The sequence below is a fragment of the Oncorhynchus kisutch genome, linkage group LG18 (assembly GCF_002021735.2).
Source record: "Oncorhynchus kisutch isolate 150728-3 linkage group LG18, Okis_V2, whole genome shotgun sequence".
NCBI lineage: Eukaryota > Metazoa > Chordata > Actinopteri > Salmoniformes > Salmonidae > Oncorhynchus > Oncorhynchus kisutch.
In genome coordinates this window covers 18,106,126-18,127,238 of record NC_034191.2, presented here as the reverse complement: position 1 = coordinate 18,127,238, position 21,113 = coordinate 18,106,126, and the positions used below count along the sequence as shown (strand labels likewise).

Genomic DNA, 21,113 nt, shown 5'->3' with positions numbered 1-21,113 from the left:
GTTTTGTCACATACTGAAATTAGGTAAACTATTTGAATTTTAGCGACCAGGAAATGGTGGAGTGATTTGTGAATAATGCATTTTAAAGTAGGCCAGGTCTAATTATTTGGCAGCATATTCTATAGTGGTTAAAGTGGATACAAACAGTATGTGACTTGACTGTATGACTGAGATGTGTACATTTGGTCCACACACCCGTTTCATTCCCATTCAAGATAAGACAACGGAATTGACATGTGTTACAACTCAGACATGTTTCTCTCTTCTTCTTTCTTTACCATCTCACTCCACACACAAATCCCATTGCTCTATTATTGTCTAAATAATCATTGGATTCAGACTGTGTGTGTTTGCAGTGGTGTTGGTTTTGTGAATCAGTGCCTGGCTGGGACCGAAGCACCATGTGACAGTAAGTCAGTAAGCTTCCCAGCCGGACGAGACGAGGGAGCCATGATGTCACAGGTCAGGGGACCGTCGGGGACACAAATAGGAGTGTGTGTCAACTATAGTGTGGCTATGAGAGCAAATTACACAACACACACACACACACAGCCCCCGGAGCACTAACACACGGGGTCTGGGGGAGAGGTGGTGGCGACTAGAGCCATGAATGGAGCATTTCTCTCAGTCATGTGAGAGAGAACTCTGTTCCTCCGAGGGGACAATTTGTCTGCATAAACACTTAATACACACACTTGACTTATTTCCACATACAGTACACAAGCACAGACACGCACACAGAAACACACACACTGTTATAGTAGCTGTGCTCTACACACACACATACACACACTATTTTAAGAGTTTTCCCAGAGGGTGGCCAACAAATTATATTTCAGAGCTTTAATGCACTTATCGGAAAGAAAGGTTAGATCTGAATTGTCTGTGAGTGATAATATTAAACTATTAAAAGGGTTTGTGTGTAGCCTCATGATTGTACTGTGTTCAATAGTGCAGAAAGCGAGTATCATTGGTGAACACGTCATGATTAAGTTGACATTTGGAGCTCTGATTGTACACAGATAATGTTAAGTATTTACTGTAGCTTCTCATTGAAATGTGTCTACTAATCAATTGGACTTGTATTTAGTTCTCTCTTGAAGGATAATGTTATTTTGAGTTGGTCTGTTAACCCTGTGGGAAACAGAGGAGAGATTTTTAATCTGGCTGCGGGCCAGGCAGCCCCATGTTGGGCGGGGCTGTTCTCAAGCCCCCTCTGAGGTGGTGTGTGGGGGGGGGGGCACTGATAACGCTGCTGACGTCAGTCTCCTTAACAATGCAGCCCTTTAGACAACCTGCTATTTACTCCACAACCAGGCCTCTCCTAAGAAACTTAATGACGGAGTAAAAGTTATTAAAAGATCTGCGTCGCATGAGAACTTTGATCTCCTCATAGTGAACAGTGATAGCTAAAAGGACTGGTTTCTACGGTTCCTACACCTTTAAATTAGCCAGTTGCAGTGTGTGTGTGTCTCCTCTTCTGGCATGGGAAACATGTTAACATTGCCAAAGCAAGTGAGGTAGATGATATACAAAAGTGAAATAAAGAACAGGTAACATTACACTCACAGAAGTTCCAAAAGAATAGACATTACAATGTCATGTCTATATACAGTGTTGTAATGATATGCAAATAGCTAAAGTACAAAAGGGAAAATAAATAAACAAATATAGGTTGTAATTGCAATGGTGTTTCTTCTTCACTTGTTTGCCCTTTTCTTGTGACAACAGGTCACAAATCTTGCTGCAGTGATGGCACACTGGTATTTCACCCAGTGGATATGGGAGTTTATCAAAATCAGGTTTGTTTTCAAATTCTTTCTGTAATCTGAGGGAAATCTGTGTCTCTATGGTCATACATTTGGCAGGAGGTTAGGAAGTGGTGCTCAGTTTCCATCTCATTTTGTGGGCAGTGAGCACATAGCCTGTCTTCTCTTGAGAGTCAGGTCTGCCTTCAGCGGCCTTTCTCAATAGCAAGGCTATGCTCACTGAGACTACATAGTCAAAGCTTTCCTGTCTACTCTCCGTTTTGGGCCAAATAGCATTGTATTTCTGTGTTTTTGTTAAGTCTTTCCAATGTATCAAGTACTCTTCATGGAAATGTACTCACCACCTGCCTGTTTATACAATACAGTTGAGGTCGGGTGTGTTTTGTACAGTAGTCAGTGTTCTTGTTAAAGGAATGAGACACCTGCGTCTGCAAATACTGCTGCCACCATCCTCCTCAACTGTCCCCTCGCTAACTAACTGGTTCACACACACTTCCTGCTGTCACAGTCAAATGGAATCACCCCTCACAGCCATTGATGGCTTGTGTAATATCCTCTTGGAAATCTGAAAGGAAGCCAGTGTGTGAGCAGCTGTGCTCCTGTGTGTGTATGTTTGGGGTGGGTGTGTGTCATGCCCCATCAAACAGTTGTATCCCACGAGCCAACTACCTTCTGTGGCTTAATATCCTCAGATGAGGACACATGCATACAGATATATATATATATATATATATATATGGTTTACACATAGTGGTGCTTAAATATCTAATGAGCATATACAGGACAGGCAGACATATAGGAAGTATGACATGTCCAGTAAGAGAACCAGAGAGAAAAGCCAGGAAAGAGGAATTATCCACTTTCCTGCTTCACAAGCCAAGACCTGCAGAGGAATTCAGGGAGGAGGAGCGATGAACATCGGGGAGAAAGGAAGATGCAGAAAGGAGAGGTACAGCTATGCAGGCAAACAATAAAGACGGATAGAAGGGGAGGTTAATATACATTAGTTTTAGAGGTCGACTGATTTAGATTTTTCAACGCTGATACCGATTTATTGGAGGACAAAAAAAGCCGGTACCGATTAATTGGCCGATTTTTTTTTTTTTATTATTTTTTTTATATATATATTTTTTTATTATTATTTTTTTTTAATGTATGTGTAATAATGACAATTACAACAATACTGAATGAACACTTATTTTAACTTAATACACCAATAAAATCAATTTAGCCTCAAATAAATAATGAAACATGTTAATTTTGGTTTAAATAATGCAAAAACAAAGTGTTGGAGAAGAAAGTAAAAGTGCAATATGTGCTATGTAAGAAAGCTAACGTTTCAGTTACTTGCTCAGAACATGAGAACATATGAAAGTTGGTGGTTCCTTTTAACATGAGTCTTCAATATTCCCAGGTAAGAAGTTTTAGGTTGTAGTTATTATAGGAATTTATAGGACTATTTCCCTCTATACCATTTGTATTTCATATACCTGACTATTGTATGTTCTTATAGGCATTTTAGTATTGCCAGTGTAACACTATAGCTTCCGTACCTCTCCTCGCTCCTCCCTGGGCTCGAACCAGGAACACAACGACAACAGCCTCCCTCGAAGCAGCGTTACCCATGCAGAGCAAGGGGAATAACTACTCCAAGTCTCAGAGCGAGTGAAGTTTGAAACGCTATTACCGTGCACCCCACTAACTAGCCATTTCACATCGGTTACACCAGCCTAATCTTGGGAGTTGATGGGCTTGAAGTCATAAACAGCGCAATGCTGTTTGAATGAATGCTTATGAGCCTGCTGGTGCCTACCATCGCTCAGTCAGACTGCTCTATCAAATCATAGACTTAATTATAACATAATAACACACAGAAATACGAGCCTTTGGTCATTAATATGGTCGAATCCGTAAACTATCATCTCAAACGACGTTTATTCTTTCAGTGAAATACGGAACTGTTCCGTATTTTATCTAACGGGTGGAATCCATAAGTCTAAATATTCCTGTTACATTGCACAACCTTCAATGGCATAATTACGTAAAATTCTGGCAAATTAGTTCGCCTGACTCATCAGAGAAGTGACACAATTTCACCTGGTTAATATTGCCTGCTAACCTGGATTTCTTTTAGCTAAATATGCAGGTTTAAAAATATATACTTCTGTGTATTGATTTTAAGAAAGGCATTGGTGTTTATGGTTAGGTGCATGTTGGAGCAACGACAATCCTTTTTCGTGAATGCACACTGCATCGATTATATGCAACGCAGGACACGCTAGATGAACTAGTAATATCATCAACCATGTGTAGTTATAACTAGTGATTTTGATTAAGTTGAATGCTAACTATCAACTTACCTTGGCTTCTTACTGCATTCACGTAACAGGCAGGCTCCTCGTGAGGCAGGTGGTTAGAGCGTTGGACTAGTTAACTGTAAGGTTGCAAGATTGAATCCCTGAGCTGACAAGATAAAAATCTGTCCTTCTGCCCCTGAACAAAGCAGTTAACCCACCGTTCCTAGGCCGTCATTGAAAATAAGAATGTGTTCTTAACTGACTATCCTAGTTAAATAAAGATTAAATAAAGGTGTGATTTTTCTTTTAAATAGGCAAAATCGGCACCCAAAATTACAGATTTCCGATTTGTTATGAAAACTTGAAATCGGCCCTAATTAATCGGCCAGACCGATTAATCGGTCAACCTCTAATTTCTTTGTTTTGTAAAGGAGAGAGGAAAAAATAATAGAAGTTGAAAGGTTGAGAGGTCAATGGAAGGAAAGAAAGATGCAGATGGGCATAGACAGATCTAGTTTTGAATTGAGGGTTAGTATAGAATGGGGGTTGGATTGAGATTTGCTTGGTGTAGAATGGGGTTGGATGGCTATACTGTAGAGAAAGAGAAGTGAGGCAAGTAGAGTTAGAGAAGAAGAGCTTGATGAGAGGAGGGGTAGACTTTCCCAGGCTACCCAAACTCCTTGCTCTGGCCAAATGCTATGCCCACGGACGTTAGTTTATTCTCCGCAATGAGTCTGAATCTGAGTACCTCCCTGACAATTTCTAGAATACAGACACATTCTAATCATTTTGATTGGTCACAGAAACAAATGGGTTGGGCCAAAGCCAGGACACCTGCGAGTAAAGCGCTGTTTTGTAAATTCGTGATTGACTTTGATACTCTAGATTAGATGATCCAATGGCTTTGTTTTGTACAACACTCCTCATTTTGACATCACTGCAAATGACTTCAACGATGGCAGTCTCTGACTGAAGTCTGTAGTGAACATAGATTAGTGGAAGAATTCAGTTTGAGTCGTCAGGCAAGGTTAGACTGAGGTAGAGAAGAGGGATGTGGTCCTGACCTGGAGGTTTAAACTTCTCTGTAACTTGAGGGAGTGACACTGCCCTACTCACCCTGACAACGCCGCCTTAAGGCTGCTACATAACTGCTACAGTTACGCACACAACACACATAGATGCTGTTCTACACACAGATGCTGTTCTACACACAGATGTATGTACTGTAGTTTTAGTGAACCTTACAAAACATACTGTCATATGTGACCCAAATAGTTGCAGTGAAATGTGTCATTTTACAGGGTCAGCCATAGTAGTACTGCACCCCTGGAGCCAAATAACGGTGAAGTGCACACAGACATATATATTTTTTCACCTTGTCGGCTCCGGTATTTCGAACCAGCGACTTTCCGGTTACTGGCCCAACGCTCTTACCACTAGGCTACCTGCCGCCTACCTATTCTGTGTGTGTACAGTCAGGGACATTTTCAGTTGATGACAATGGGATATTTTCTAGTTGGATTAATTAAGGTGAAGAAACCTCATAACCTTCTCTCCCCTGCCCTGCTGTGAGATAGATGGACATCATGGAAATGTCTGCTACTCCTCCTTCTCACCCTCGTGTGTGTGTGTGTGTGTTGCACCATGACCTAGGCTGGGCCAGACCTTTGTTCAGTCAGGCAGGCAGAAGGTAACTGATTTACAACATCCAGGGGTACTCTGACAACTATATCCCCCTCCCACCTGGGAGAACAGGGGTACTCTGACAACTATATCCCCCTCACACACAGCCCCCTCCCATCTGGGAGAACAGGGGTTAAGGTAAAGAGTGAAAAACACATTCCTCTCACACCATCATCACAGTTCTCTTAGATCATTCAAATGTATGGACTTTAAGTGTGTAATAGAGCTGCAATATAAGTGTCCTAGTGTGGCTGTGTATTGTGCTTGTGATGGACAGTCTTTTGTTTAAGGCCAGGCCTTGATGACGCAGGGTCCTCTGTAAAGCCCCCTTGAGGACCTGTGTGTTTGGTGAGAGCATAATGTGTGCTATGTTGCATTCCTGTGTTTGTGTGTGTGAGAGCGTTTGTGTGTGTGTGTGAGAGAGCGTGCTCTTGATCACTGAGATCAGTGTGTGATTAAGATTAAAGGAGCCTTTTTTGTGTGTGTGAATTTTACCCCCCTTTTTCTCCCCAATTTGTGGTATCCAATTGTTAGTAATTACTATCTTGTCTCATCGCTGCAACTCCCGTACGGGCTCGGGAGAGACGAAGGTCGAAAGCCATGCGTCCTCCGATACACAACCCAACCAAGCCTTACTGCTTCTTAACACATCGCGGATCTAACGCGGAAGCCAGCCGCACCAATGTGTCGGAGGAAACACTGTGCACCTAGCGACCTGGTCAGCATGCACTGTGCCCAGCCTGCCACAGGAGTCGCTAGTGTGCAATGAGACAAGGATATCCCTACCGGCCTAACCCTTCCTAACCCGGACGACGCTAGGCCAATTGTGCGTCGCCCCATGGACCTCCCGGTTGCCGCCGGCTGCGACAGAGCCTGGGCTCGCAACCCAGAGTCTCTGGTGGCACAGCTAGCACTGAGATGCAGTGCCTTAGACCACTGTGCCACCCGGGAGGCCGAGTTCATACATATTTAGCAGATGTTATTGGTTCTACCTACTCATTTAAAGGGTTTTTCTTTATTTTGACTGTTTTCTACATTGTAGAATAATAGGGAAGACATCAACTATGAAATTACATATGGAATCATGTAGTAAACAAGTGTTAATCAAATCAAAATATATTTGAGATTCTTAAAAGTAGCCATCCTTTGCATTGATGACAGCTTTGCACACTCTTGGCAGAAAATTGTAAAAATAAAGAAAAACCCTTCAATGTATATGTTTGTCCAAACTTTTGACTGGTAATGTACATATTTAGCAGATGTTATTGCGGTGTAGCGGAATGCTTGTTTAAAGTTGCTTAGGAGCTAGAAGCAGAGCTGCCATGTCTGCCGGCACCATCTTGTCTAGTTGTTGCTGAGAGGATGTGAAGAGTACAACTACTAGGGCCAGTTTTCCCAGACCTAGACTAGTCCTGGTTTAAAACATGCTCAACTGAGACTCCATTATCAGATGTATAACCCTAACTCAGACCCAGATATTAAGCCTAGTCCTGGATTAAAACATGCTCAATGGAGATTGTTGTAAGTGCAGCATTTTGAATGGATCCCCAATGGCTCTCAGGTTGAAGGACAACATATCTAGCTTGAGATAACAGTAAGTGGATCATTGTACTCTGAGACACTCATGGTTTGAAGGTACTATCAACACTAAGTGTGTATTGAGGCCTTGTTTTATTATGAGCTGTTCTCCCCTCAGCAGCCTCTGGTGATATAAGAAGACAATTCCACAGTGTTGAGATGGTGACACTGCACCTCAGGGGGTGCCATTTTGTAATGTAATGAAAGGGGGTGGTATAGTTCTGAGGGTGGGGGGTAGCAGGACATGGATAAGAAGTGGGAGCGGGGTCAGTGGGGAGGTGGAGAGAGGGAGACCGAGTTGGGTGGGGAGTGTGTGATTCACCCCTCAGAATCTACATTCCTTGCATACCACAGAGGGGATGGGTGGAGGAGATGAAGGGGGTGTGTGATGGGAAAGGTAAGTGATAGAAAGGGTTTGACTGAGCCAGGCTGCCAGTGTGGTGTTGGTACAGTGATAAGAGTGGAACAGTTTGGGAATTCTTTAAAGGTGGCAGATTAGGTTGTGGTGTGTCTCTGGCTGGTGGGTCTTCAGATCTAGTCAGTTGATACGGGTCTGTCTTCATGTCCATGTAGGCAGTCTTCTCTAGACAAGGTGAAAAATGGGATGTTACTTAGTGCCTATGGAAATTCTACACCCCCGTGAACTTAATCTAAAAAGTGATTCAATTTGTGGTTTTTCTCCAGATCTACTCCACATTTTCGAAGTCAAAGTTATAGAAAATGTTCCTAATGTAAGAAAAAGTCTTTAAAAAACTCCATTGGATGATGGTGTCTGCATGCTTCAGCCAAAACAGTTCGGAATAGTTTGTTCGTATATTATGAGATTTTGTGACATTTTTGTTTGCTTTGAACTGTTTGAGCACCTTTTTTTTCGTGAGGCAAGCCAAAGTCTACGACCTCCCTCTTCCGCGATTGGTCAACAGCAGGGATTCTTAAAGGAAGTGCCTGTCATTCAACGAGAGACGATTTGTCCTCATGCATATTTTTTTCACTTGAGAAATACTGCACCAAACATCTTTGTCAGATGCAAAATTGAGCAACTAAGAACTCCTCTGCAAAAACTTAACCTGAGAAATATGCCATTAATGTTTATCTTAGATTATTTCTGACTATTTTTGAAGAAGTGTATACTGGGTGTGTGTTAAAGCTTTCTGTCTGTGTAAGCATCTACGCTCAGAGCACCGACGCAGCACCCAGACCTGCATCATCCACCACGGCTTTGTGAATAGTGCTACGTCACGCTGTCGTTGTTCGACTAGCGCCATGAGCCTGCCCGCTAGTTAGCCATTGATTCAGTGAAGAGCCCAGTGTTATTTTAGCCTGCAAAGCACGCTTGAACAACAATGCCCCTTTTTACTGGGGTTCCAGGCAGATTAGACGGACGGTGGATCTATTTCTAGTCTCCTCCTCTCTAGTAGAGGGGTGTGCTGTTTTACAGGAATGGATCAATAACTGCGCCCCTGTGTCTCTGCCATAAGACTGCTAATTATGCTGAACAAAAATATAATAGCAACATGATAACATTTCTAAGATTTTACTAAGAGTTACAGTTCATATAAGGAAAAAATAATAATTAGACCCTAATCTATGGATTTTACATGACTGTCAATACAGATATGTGTATGTTGGTCACAGATGCCGTAAAAAAAAAAAAACATTTTCGGGGCGGGGGTCAGAAAACCAGTCAGTATCTGGGGTGACAACATTTGCCTCATGCAGCGCGACACATCTCCTTCACATAGAGGTGATCAGGCTGTTGATTGTGGAATGTTGTCCCACTCCTCTTCAATGGCTCTGTGTTGCTGGACATTGACAGGAACTGGAACACCCTGTCGATCCAGAGCATTCCAAACATGCTCAATAGGTGACATGCCTGATGAGTATGCAGGCCATGGAAGAACTAGGACATTTTCAGCTTCCAGGAATTGAATACAGATCCTTGCAACATGGGGCTGTGCATTATCATGCTGAAACATGAGGTGATGGTATCGGATGAATGACACGATCAATGGGCCTCAGGAATTCGTCACAGTATCTATGTGCCATTGATAAAATGCAATTTTGTTCATTGTCCGTGACCCCATAACCCCACCACCACCATTGGGTACTCTGTTCACAATGTTGACATCAGCTCACTGCTTGCCCACACACGACGCTATACACGTTGCCTGCCATCTGTCCAGTACAGTTGAAACCGGGATTCATCCGTGAAGAGCACACTTCTCCCGTATGCCAGTGGCCATCGACGGTGTGCGTTTGCCCACTGAAGTCAGTTACGACGCCAAACTACAGTCTGGTCAAGACCTTGGAGAGGATGACGAGCACGCAGATGAGCTTCCCTGGTTTCTGACAGCTTGGGCAGAAATTATTCTGTTGTGCAAAATCACAGTTTCATCAGTTGTCCGGGTGGCTGTTTCAGACAATTCTGCAGGTGAAGAAGCTGGATGTGGAGGTCCTGGGCTGTCGTGGTTACACGTGGTCTACGGCTGTGAAGCTGGCTGGACATACTGGAAAATTCTCTAAAACGACATTGGAGGTGGCTTATGGTAGAGAAATTAACATTAAAATCTCTGCCAACAGCTCTGGTGGACATTCCTGCAGTCAGCATGCCAATTGAACGTTCCCTCAACTTGAAGACATCTGTGGCATTGCGTTGTGTGACAACTGCACATTTTAGTGGCCTTTTATTGTCCCCAGCACCAACTGCACCTGTTTAGTGATCATACTGTTTAATCAGCTCCTTGATATGCCACACCTGTCAGGTGGGATGGATTATTTTGTCAAAGGAAAAATGCTCACTAAAAGGGATGTAAACAAATGTTAAATACACTTTTTGTGGGTATGTAAAATGTCTGGGAACTTTTATTTCAGCGTTGCGTTTTTATTTTTGTTTTGTGTAGTTAGTCCTGGTAGCTATTGATTTAACTATCTGCATTGACCCTTTTTGCACTAATTATTTTGACTCATCACATCCGTTGCTCTTACTGTCTATCTATCCTGTTGCCTAGTAACTTTACCCCTACATATATGTACAAGTCTACCAAAATTACCTTATTCCCCTGCACATCGACTCAGTACTGGTACCAGTGTATATAGCCAAGTTATCATTACTCATTATGTATTTATTCCTTGTTATTGTTTTCTATATATTTTTCAGCATTGTTGGGAAGGTCCCATGAGTAAGCATTTCACTGTTCGTCTACAACTGTTGTTTACGAAGCATGTGACAAATATAACATTTGATTTGTGGGCTGTGTTGCTAGGGGTTTGGCATTTTGGTTAGCGTTTAGCATCAGGGTTTCCTGGTAGAGCGATATAGGCCGAGACTGACACAGACGCACAGATGGCAATGAACCGTATACTCATTCAGACACACGCATAAAAGAAGACACTGACAGACTGAGGAACACACAGCTCTTGGATGTATTGGGTCATGTGATGTGAGAGCTTTGATAAGCCCAGATCCCTATGAATCCATTCAGTCAGTTAAACATTGACTCTCCAGACTACAAGATCGTATCAGTACTGCTACAGCCACACAGTTCCTGGAATGAGCATGAGTCTGCCGCTTGTAGGGTTTTTTGCGGTGTGTGTGTGTCTGCTTGTTTGTTTGACATGTTTAGCTGTCCATTTCCAAACCCTATTCTGGAGAAACTCAGAATGGACTGTGTGTGTGTGACTGCGTGCAGTATATTTGATTACGACCATTTCATCGCTCTCTGAATTTATCCAGTCCCTTAAAGGTGGTTGACGTGTTCCATCCTGAGTGTCACTGTGTAGTGAACAGACAGACAAAAACACACAACTAAACTCTGGCATGTTTTCCTGGGCCGCCCAGGGTCACGCCCTCCTTAACAAGATTGGCCATCTTTGCCATTGGGAAAACACAGGAAGTCTGCAGCCTTCCTCCTCGTGTGCCTGCAATATGTTTATCTACCATACCACGGAGTTTACATTTCCTCTGCCCATAGTGAGGGGATATAGCCCTTTAAATGACGGAGGTGGTGTAATACATGTGCTGTATGTAAACGGCAGGGTAATGTTGTGGTATGTGCGTACTGAGTATATTATGTACAATTTAGAATTAATATACTTTGTTTAACTAATTGAACACCTTTTTCCTTTTTTTCGGGGGGGGGGGGGGGGGGGGGGAGGAAGGGTGAGCTGCAGGATTATCTGAGTTGAAGTGCTTGCCATACCTGTTGTCTACTCTTGGCTGGAGAGGAAAGAGGGGGAGTGAAATGCCACTGGTTAAAGTGCATATAGATATAGTCTCACACTCAGAGAACCACATCTCTCCTCTCATTCCTTCTCAAACACTCACCGACCATGTGGTCTCGCTCTCTGTAGCCGTCCTTTTTTAAACGGGTCAACGTTCGCAAGGCCGCGGGGCCAGATGGAAAGTGTCTTCACTGACATTTTCAACCTATCCCTAATACAGTCTGTAATACCAACTTGTTTCTAGCAGACCACCATAGTCCCTGTGCCCAAGAACGTCAAGGGAACCTGCCTGAATGACTGTCACTATGACATGAAATGTTTTAAAAGGCTCTTCATTGCTCACATCAGTTTCAAATTTGAATGTCACATGTACAACACCACCACCCCAAACACCCTGGACCCACTCAAATTCATATACTGTCCCAACAGGTCCACAAATTTCACCATCTCTATTGCACCCCACACTGCATGCACCCACCTGGACAAAATGAATGCCAATGTAAGAATACTGATCATTGACGACAGCTCAGCCTTCGACATCATAATCCCCTCCAAGCTCTGGGACTGAACAACTCCCTCTGCGACTGTATCCTGGCCTTCCTGATGGCTGCCCCCAGGCGTTGAGGGTAGGCAACAACCCATCCACCATGCCTACCCTCAACACGGGGGCGACTCCAACACCATCGTCAAGTTTGCTGACAACACGACAGTGGTCGTAATCACCGACGACGATGAGGCAGCCTATAGGGAGGAGGTCAGAGACCTGGCAGTGCCAGGACTACAACATCTCCCTCAATGTGAGCAAGACAAAGGAGCTGATCGATGGGGCTGTAGTGGAGCGAGTCGAGAGCTTCAAGTTCCTCTGTGTCCACATCACTAAGGAATTATCATGGTCCACACCACGGGATGGAACATAAATCATTTTCCAATCGTTTTCGTTCTGAACTAAACCATTTTTAATATTTTTTATTCAGTTCCAATTTTCACACCAGCAAAATAAAGTTCTGAACCTGTTCTAACGGTGGACAAAGTATTGGTTTTTATTGTTCCTTTCTGAAATAGATGGGTAAGCGATTTAGTCTGTATAGGAAAGTTGTATTTTGCCGTAACAGCATTGTTGAATCATAATGAAAGACACTCACTGTGCTGCCAGTCAGCGTAGGGTGTGATGTAACTGAAGTTTTGCGGGTGAGGAGAGAGAATTGAGAAAGCTTGCCTTGAAGCACTGGGCATCTTGTTATGACATGCATTATCTGAATTAGGCCCATAGAATTATACCTACGGAGGAACGGCTTCTATGGAGGAACTTTGAATGCCTTTGAACCTTCGAATTGGTTTGATGTTGGACCAGATAGCTAGCTAATAAGCTTGTGTGCAGAGCAGCACTCGAATTAAAAACACGTCTTACCTTTTTGTAGTTAATAAATCCAATGTGAAACATGACTATAGTATCCTTAACAAACGTTAAAGTGAATCTGTTCTTCTCTAATTAAACATCTCTCCCTAATTTCTGAACATTTGTAATGTCGTCTGTAGGCTACAGTAACCTATGCTTCACAGGGGAGGGGCAGGTAACCTATGCACACCCACACACCCACTGGCAAAGATTTCCAGCTGGCAGGCAGATGCAGGAATACGTTTCTGATTGACAGTGAAGTCTTTGCGTGCGCAGGCACTTGTTACAATTTTTGTCTGACTGGAAAAACATTTCTGGAACGCTATTAAGTTTTCCATGCTTTTTAAAATTAAGGTTCTGTTCCTGGAAGATGGATCACTTTCGTTTCAGATTTGGGTTCTGTTCCTCAATAAATAAATAAAATCTAGTTTTCGGTTCATATCCCTGAACTGGTTCCAACCCTTGGTCCACAAACACCTACACAGATGTGAAGAGGGCACAGCATCGCCTCTTCCTCTTCAAGAGGCTGAAATTATTTGGCATGAGGCCTTGCACCAACAGGACCCTGAACAGCTTCTACCCCCAAGTCATAAGACTGCTAAACAGCTAATCAAATGCTTTCAGAAGCAGTTTGGACCTCAGTAGTGAGTGTTGCAACTGAGGACAGACTTCTTTTTTTTTTAAATCACCCCCAGTGGTCCGGTTCTGTGAGCTTGTGTGGCCTACCACTTCGCGGCTGAGCTGTTTGCTCCTAGACGTTTCAACTTCACAATAACAGCAGTTATAGTTGACCGGGGCAGCTCTAGCAGGGCAGAAATTTGATGAACTGACTTGTTGGAAAGGTGTCATCCTATGACGGTACCATGTTAAGTCACTGAGCTCTTCAGTAAGGCCATTCTACTGCCAATGTCTGTCTATGGATATTGCATGACTGTGTGCTCCATTTTAAAATATATCTCTTTTTTTTATACACCGGTCAGCAACGGGGTTGCTGAAATAGCCAAATCCTCTAATTTTGAAGCGGCGTCCATATACTTTTGTTGATATGTTTATGTGCATGGCTACCTCAATTACCTTGTTCCCGACACATCGGCGCTACTGCTACTCGCTCTATATAGCCATGTTATAGTTATTACGTGTCATTCTTTGTTTTGTTTGTTTTTTACTCTGGTTTGTTGGAAAAGGATCCATAAGTAAGCATTTCACTGTTGGTCTACACCTGTTGTTTACGACGCATGTGACAAATAACACTGACACCTCCCATCGATTCTCTTTAACTGATTATTTATATACATATGTATGTATGTATGTATGTATGTATGTATGTGTATGTATGTATGTATGTATTTACGTACATACAGTGGGGCAAAAAAAGTATTTAGTTAGCCACCAATTGTGCAAGTTCTCCCACTTAAAAAGATGAGAGCCCTGACGGACAAAATGAGAAAAAAAATCCAGAAAATCACATTGTAGGATTTTTTTATGAATTTATTTGCAAATTATGGTGGAAAATAAATATTTGGTCAGTAACAAAAGTTTATCTCAATACTTTGTCATTGCCAACAAAGGGTATATAACAGAGGTCAAACGTTTTCTGTAAGTCTTCACAAGGTTTTCACTCACTGTTGCTGGTATTTTGGCCCATTCCTCCCAGCAGATCTCCTCTAGAGCAGTGATGTTTTGGGGCTGTTGCTGGGCAACACGGACTTTCAACTCCCACCAAAGATTTTCTATGGGGTTGAGATCTGGAGACTGGCTAGGCCACTCCAGGACCTTGAAATGCTTCTTACGAAGCCACTCCTTCGTTGCTCGGGCGGTGTGTTTGGGATCATTGTCATGCTGAAAGACCCAGCCACGTTTCATCTTCAATGCCCGTGCTGATGGAAGGAGGTTTTCACTCAAAATCTCACGATACATGGCCCCATTCATTCTTTCCTTTACACAGATCAGTCATCCTGGTCCCTTTGCAGAAAAACAGGCCCAAAGCATGTTTCCACCCCCATGCTTCACAGTAGGTATGTTGTTCTTTGGATGCAACTCAGCATTCTTTGTCCTCCAAACACGACGAGTTGAGTTTTTACCAAAAAGTTATATTTTGGTTTCATCTGACCATATGACATTCTCCCAATCTTCTTCTGGATCATCCAAATGCTCTCTAGCAAACTTCAGACGGGCCTGGACATGTACTGGCTTAAGCAGGGGGACACGTCTGGCACTGCAGGATTTGAGTCCCTGGTGGCGTAGTGTGTTACTGATGGTAGGCTTTGTTACTTTGGTCCCAGCTCTCTACCAGGTCATTCACTAGGTTCCCCCGTGTGGTTCTGGGATTTTTGCTCACCGTTCTTGTGATCATTTTGACCCCACGGGGTGAGGTCTTGCGTGGAGTCCCAGATCGAGGGAGATTATCAGTGGTCTTGTATGTCTTCCATTTCCTAATAATTGCCACCACAGTCGATTTCTTCAAACCAAGCTGCTTACCTATTGCAGATTCAGTCTTCCCAGCCTGGTGCAGGTCTATGAGTGGAGGACAGAGGAGCCTCTTAAAGAAGAAGTTACAGGTCTGTGAGAGCCAGATATCTTGCTTGTTTGTAGATGACCAAATACTTATTTTCCACCATAATTTGCAAATAAATTCATAAAAAATTCTACAATGTGATTTTCTGGATTCTTTCCCCCCTCATTTTGTCTGTCATAGTTGAAGTGTACCTATGATGGAAATTACAGACCTCATCTTTTTAAGTGGGAGAACTTGCACAATTGGTGGCTGACTAAATACTTTTTTGCCCCACTGTATATGTATGTGTATACGTATGTATATATGTGTGTGTGTGTGTGTGTGTGTGTGTGTCAAGATCATTATTCAAAGCATCACCCCACACACACTCCAGGGAAAACCACACAGGCAAAGTAGTCATGCCCTATCAGATTCTGTGAAACTGCTTGTAATTTCTTTTCTTTTTTTACTCACTCACACTACCACACACACACTGATGTTGTTCCTTCTGCCCCACAGATGCAGTGTCCCTCCCCTGACACCCCCAGCATGGAGGAGAGCCACAGGGAATAAAAGCCTCCAGGAGACTATAGGTAAGACCTGCATGTGTTTGTGTCTTTAGGGAAAGTCCCAAGGGAACATGGCATAGCCAAATTGTTTGGGAAGTTAGAATGTGCTTTTCCCACCTACATTACGGTAAAGAAAATGCAAAATGATTGTAAAGGACACCTGCGAATGTTTGCATGTGTGTGGTTGCGTGTGTGTGCTTGCATGTGTGTGGTTGCGTGCGTGTTCTGGAATGCATTGCGCTCAGTGTGCTGGAATCGGGTAGGGTAGTTTCCCGACAGGCGGAGAATGTTGGAAATCCACCAGCATAGTTTGGGATAATCTGCTAGGTGAACACTACGTAGCCTAGCCACCATGCAGTTTCGCTTTGTCTAACTACAACCTGAAATATTGGCCTAGTTCACTGCTCTAGTAAGTCACTGTTCTCCATCCCTAGTTCTGGCCTGTGTTCAGATGTCTGTTTTTTGAATCCCCAGGACCAGGATGGAAGAACTATAGTGTCTCCTTCAGAGTTCTAGAATCTTTTGTAGTAACATGGGGCTATGACTGAGCCTGTGACTATGGGGCTATGACTGAGCCTGTGACTATGGGGCTATGACTGAGCCTGTGACTATGGGGCTATGACTGAGCCTGTGACTATGGGGCTATGACTGAGCCTGTGACTATGGGGCTATGACTGAGCCTGTGACTATGGGGCTATGACTGAGCCTGTGACTATGGGGCTATGACTGAGCCTGTGACTATGGGGCTATGACTGAGCCTGTGACTATGGGGCTATGACTGAGCCTGTGACTATGGGGCTATGACTGAGCCTGTGACTATGGGGCTATGACTGAGCCTGTGACTATGGGGCTATGACTGAGCCTGTGACTATGGGGCTATGACTGAGCCTGTGACTATGGGGCTATGACTGAGCCTGTGACTATGGGGCTATGACTGAGCCTGTGACTATGGGGCTATGACTGAGCCTGTGACTATGGGGCTATGACTGAGCCTGTGACTATGGGGCTATGACTGAGCCTGTGACTATGGGGCTATGACTGAGCCTGTGACTATGGGGCTATGACTGAGCCTGTGACTATGGGGCTATGACTGAGCCTGTGACTATGGGGCTATGACTGACTCCGTGACTATGGGGCTATGACTGACTCCGTGACTATGGGGCTATGACTGAATCTGTGACTATGGGGCTATGACTGACTCCGTGACTATGGGGCTATGACTGACTCCATAATTGTGCTTGTGTACATAGATGCCTGTATACATACCAAAGTAGTGTTCTGTGGTAAATGGTGACGCTGTGCCTCTGCTTGGCTCCTAGCAACATTTATTGAATCCAATGAACTCAATAAGCAATGGTCTGTCTCTGAGAGCTTTGTGTGAGAGATATATGTAATGTAAAGCCAAACATGTTTTTATTCTCTTGGACATGTATCTTTTCCATCATTCTCCTTTTTAGTTTTTTATATTTGAGTAATTTAGCAGATACTCTTATCCAGTGTGACTCTAGTTAATACATTTTTAAGATGGCTATGTGGGACAACCACATCTGTCATAGTACATTTTTCCTCAAAGTAGCTATAAGCAAATTCAGTGCTAGGTTTGGGGGGGGGGGGGGGTGTTAGTTGTGGAAAGGGGGAGCTGTGGGATTATGTAAGATGCCCATTGAAGAGGTAGGATTTCAGATGTTTCCAGAAGATGAATGTTCTACCATTGGGGGGCCAGGCCAGAGAAGAGTTTTGACTGGGATGAGTGGGAGCTGCCCTCCCGTGGGGATGAGCGAGACGAGAGGTGGCAGAACTAAATATTCCGGTTGGGTTGTAGGGTATCAAATTTAATTTGTCACATGTGCCGAATACAACCGGTGTAGACCTTACTGTTATATGCTTACTTAGAAGCTCCTAACCAACTATGCAGTTCAAGAAATTTGAGCCTAGCCTGAAGGAAGGAGGGGAATTTCCTCTTGCTGCTTTGTAGGGAAAGTTCCATGGTCTAATAGTGGATGGTCTAGTAGTAAGTTACAGGGGTTTAATGGCACAAGCGGGGAGCCCAGCCAACAGCAAGTTGCAGTAGTCCAGATGGGAGAGGACATGTGCGTGGATAAGGACCTGCACCACTTCCTGTGTGAGGTAAGGTTGTACTCTAATGATGTTGTAGAGCATGAACCTACAGGAGCGGGTCACTGCTTTGATGTCTGCAGAGAACGACAGGGTGTTCAGGGTCACACCAATGTTCTTTGTACTCTGGGAGGGGGACACCATGGAGTTGTCAACCATGATGGAGAGGTCTTGGAGTGGGTTCGCCTTCCCCAAGAGGAAGCGCAGATCCATCTTGTTGAGCTTGAGGTGATTGGCCGATATCCAAGCTGAGATATCTGCCAGGCACACAGAGATGTGTGTCGCAACCTGGGTGTCAGAAGAAAAGTAGTTGAGTGTCATCCACATAGCAATGATAGGAAAGACCATGTGAAGATACCTAGGTTTACCTCCAATGTACTCTCTTCCTACCATACCTTTTGTCTGTACATTATGCCTTGAATCGATGCTATCGTGCCCAGAAACCTGCTCCTTTTACACTCTGTACCGAACATGCTAGACAGCCAGTTCTTATAGCCTTTAGCCGTACCCTTATCCTACTTCTCCTCTGTTCCTCTGGTGATGTAGCAGTTAATCCAGGACCTGCAGTGCCTAGCTCCACTCCCACTCCCCAGGTGCTCTCATTTGTTGACTTCTGTAACCATAAAAGCCTTGGTTTCATGCATGTTAACATGAGAAGCCTACTCCCTAAGTTTGCTTTAGCACATTCTGCCAACCCGGATGTCTTAGTCGTGTCTGAATCCTGGCTTAGGAAAACCATCAATAACCCTAAAATTTCCATCCCGACCTATAATATTTTCCACCAAGATAGAACCGCCAAAGGGGGCGGTGTTGCAATCTACTGCAGAGAGTGGACTCTGTAGGCTATCTTACTATCCAGGTCTGTACCAAATCAATTTGAACTTCTACTTCTAAAAATTCACCTTTCCGGAAACAAGTCTCACCATTGCCGCTTGCTATAGACCACCCTCTGCCCCCAGCTGTGCCCGGGACACCATATGTGAATTGATTGCCCCCCATCTATCTTCTGAGCTCGTGCTGCTAGGTGACCTAAACTGGGACATGCTTAACCCTTTCATGCGTGAGTTCCAAATATCTCTAACGGTCACCCCAGCGTGAGTTTTTTTATGCACGTGATGTTAGAACGTTCTCTCCATTCCAGAATGTGATTGTTCGGTAACAGTACATTTAATCGGCGCTGCCCTCAAACCAAAGCACGCAGCCTGTTTTTATTTGTCAATTTTAAATTATTTTCTAATACGTTTTTTATTTCTAATAACAGTTTGAAATGAGGTGTGTTCCGCCTCATTCATTCACATACAAGTAGTCATTTTTACTTTTGCGGACCAATTAATTTTTTTGACATTTCTGACCCGGACAAAATTCCCCAAACACTTCTCAATTGTTTGTGCAGTTCAAGTCTGCAGACATTTGCTCATCTGCCGTCCTGCACACACGTGTTCATGTTTTCCACCTGTCGCCTGCATCGCAATCAAAGTTGTTTTCGTTACCAATAATAACTTTGGAAATGTGTGCGTTTCTATCAAAGTGCCTTATTACGTTATAATAGTTTCTGCATGTCGTTTCTACTGTAGCATAATATTTTGGGTATATTCCTTATAACCGTGGACACGCAATGTAACGTTACTCATTTCATAACATTTATGGTGTTATACTCAATGATTAGGTAGCTAGCTACATTCTTCTATTAGCTCTGGAAAACAATGCTAATTGCGTCAGGGAAGTATTAGCATGTGTTGTATTTTGAAGCTACCCTGGCTTTATGACTCCCAAGTGGCACAGCCGTGCTAGAGGCGTCACTACAGACACCCATCTGCAAATCCAGACTGCATTTCTATCAAAGTAAGTGCCTTATTACGTTATAGTTTCTGTGTGTCGTGTTATACTGTGTCTACTGTAGCTCACTGTGTGTATGGAGCGTAATATATTTGTGTATATTCCTTATAACCGCGGACACGCTAGGTAACGTTACTCACCTTTTATGGTGTTATATTACATTTTGCTTATGTAGCTAGTTACATTCTTCTATTAGCTCTGTAAAACAATGCTAAATGCATCAGAAGAAGATGTTGTATTTTGACGCTACCCTGGAAAATTTTAGAAATATCTTATACCACTTGGTCGTTTTCTGAGTGCATTCCACAAAGCTGTTTATCATGTCAGCCTTATCCACTGCCCCCATTTTGAGGTTATAGTCTAGCACGCAGTCTGGTTTGATGTTTCTCTGTCTGGTTTGTTTCTCTCTCCCGTCAGGTGGTCCAACTTCCCTGTGGCTGACATGGTTGCTGTATGGACAGAGGAGAGGACATGGACGTCTCGTTTGTCATGGAACTTTACTGCCAGCTGTTAACATTTTTTATTTTGTATAATGGGTCATTTACGATGGCAGTAGCGTTGTTGATGAAATGCAGTCATAGCAGCAGAACTAGAAAGCAGTCTTGGGAAAAGAGGGTGGCAAAGAAGGGAGTTGCAAACATAGGATCTCTGCCCCAGTATTCTCTTATGGAGTTCCTCTTTACGGTCACCAGAAATGTATACATTTCACTAATTGTGGCTGCCCTCCCCACTCCAGACTGGGACTCATCAACACAAACAGCAGGGCCAGGAGGGGTGAAATGGCTGGCAGCCTTCCAGCTACCACAGAACTCCTGTACTATCGGTCTGCCTCCGTCACCACCAGCATCTTCGAAGGGAACTGGGACTTTGTCAGTCGACAAGGGGTCCTCTGTCACTGTCAGAACCTGATTCCTGACATTCAGACTCATTGTCAGAATTTTTTAAAAATCTCAATTTCTGCATTTCTGAGTTGTCTCCTTTTGAAAGACATTGCTAATGCTACAGCTTAGCTCATTAGCTACGTACATAATAACAACACTGAATGGCTCAGAGCGGGAGTGAGAGGTTACGTGATTGACTGCCTGCACGCGTCCTATGTATCAATAAATCACTATCAAATGTTTTGTGTAGTGTTATTTTATTCACGTTTTTCAA

General features: G+C 43.5%; 1 protein-coding gene across 1 annotated transcript in view; it reads left to right on the top strand.

Annotated features, from left to right (window-relative positions):
• Positions 1 to 21,113, top strand: part of LOC109909476 (phosphatidylinositol 4,5-bisphosphate 3-kinase catalytic subunit beta isoform) — an 89,859-nt gene that overhangs the window by 1,980 nt on the left and 66,766 nt on the right. The window contains exon 2 of the mRNA XM_031795478.1: positions 15,958 to 16,031. The gene's annotated coding sequence lies outside the window, so the exon portion shown is untranslated. The remainder of the gene's footprint in view (positions 1 to 15,957; positions 16,032 to 21,113) is intronic.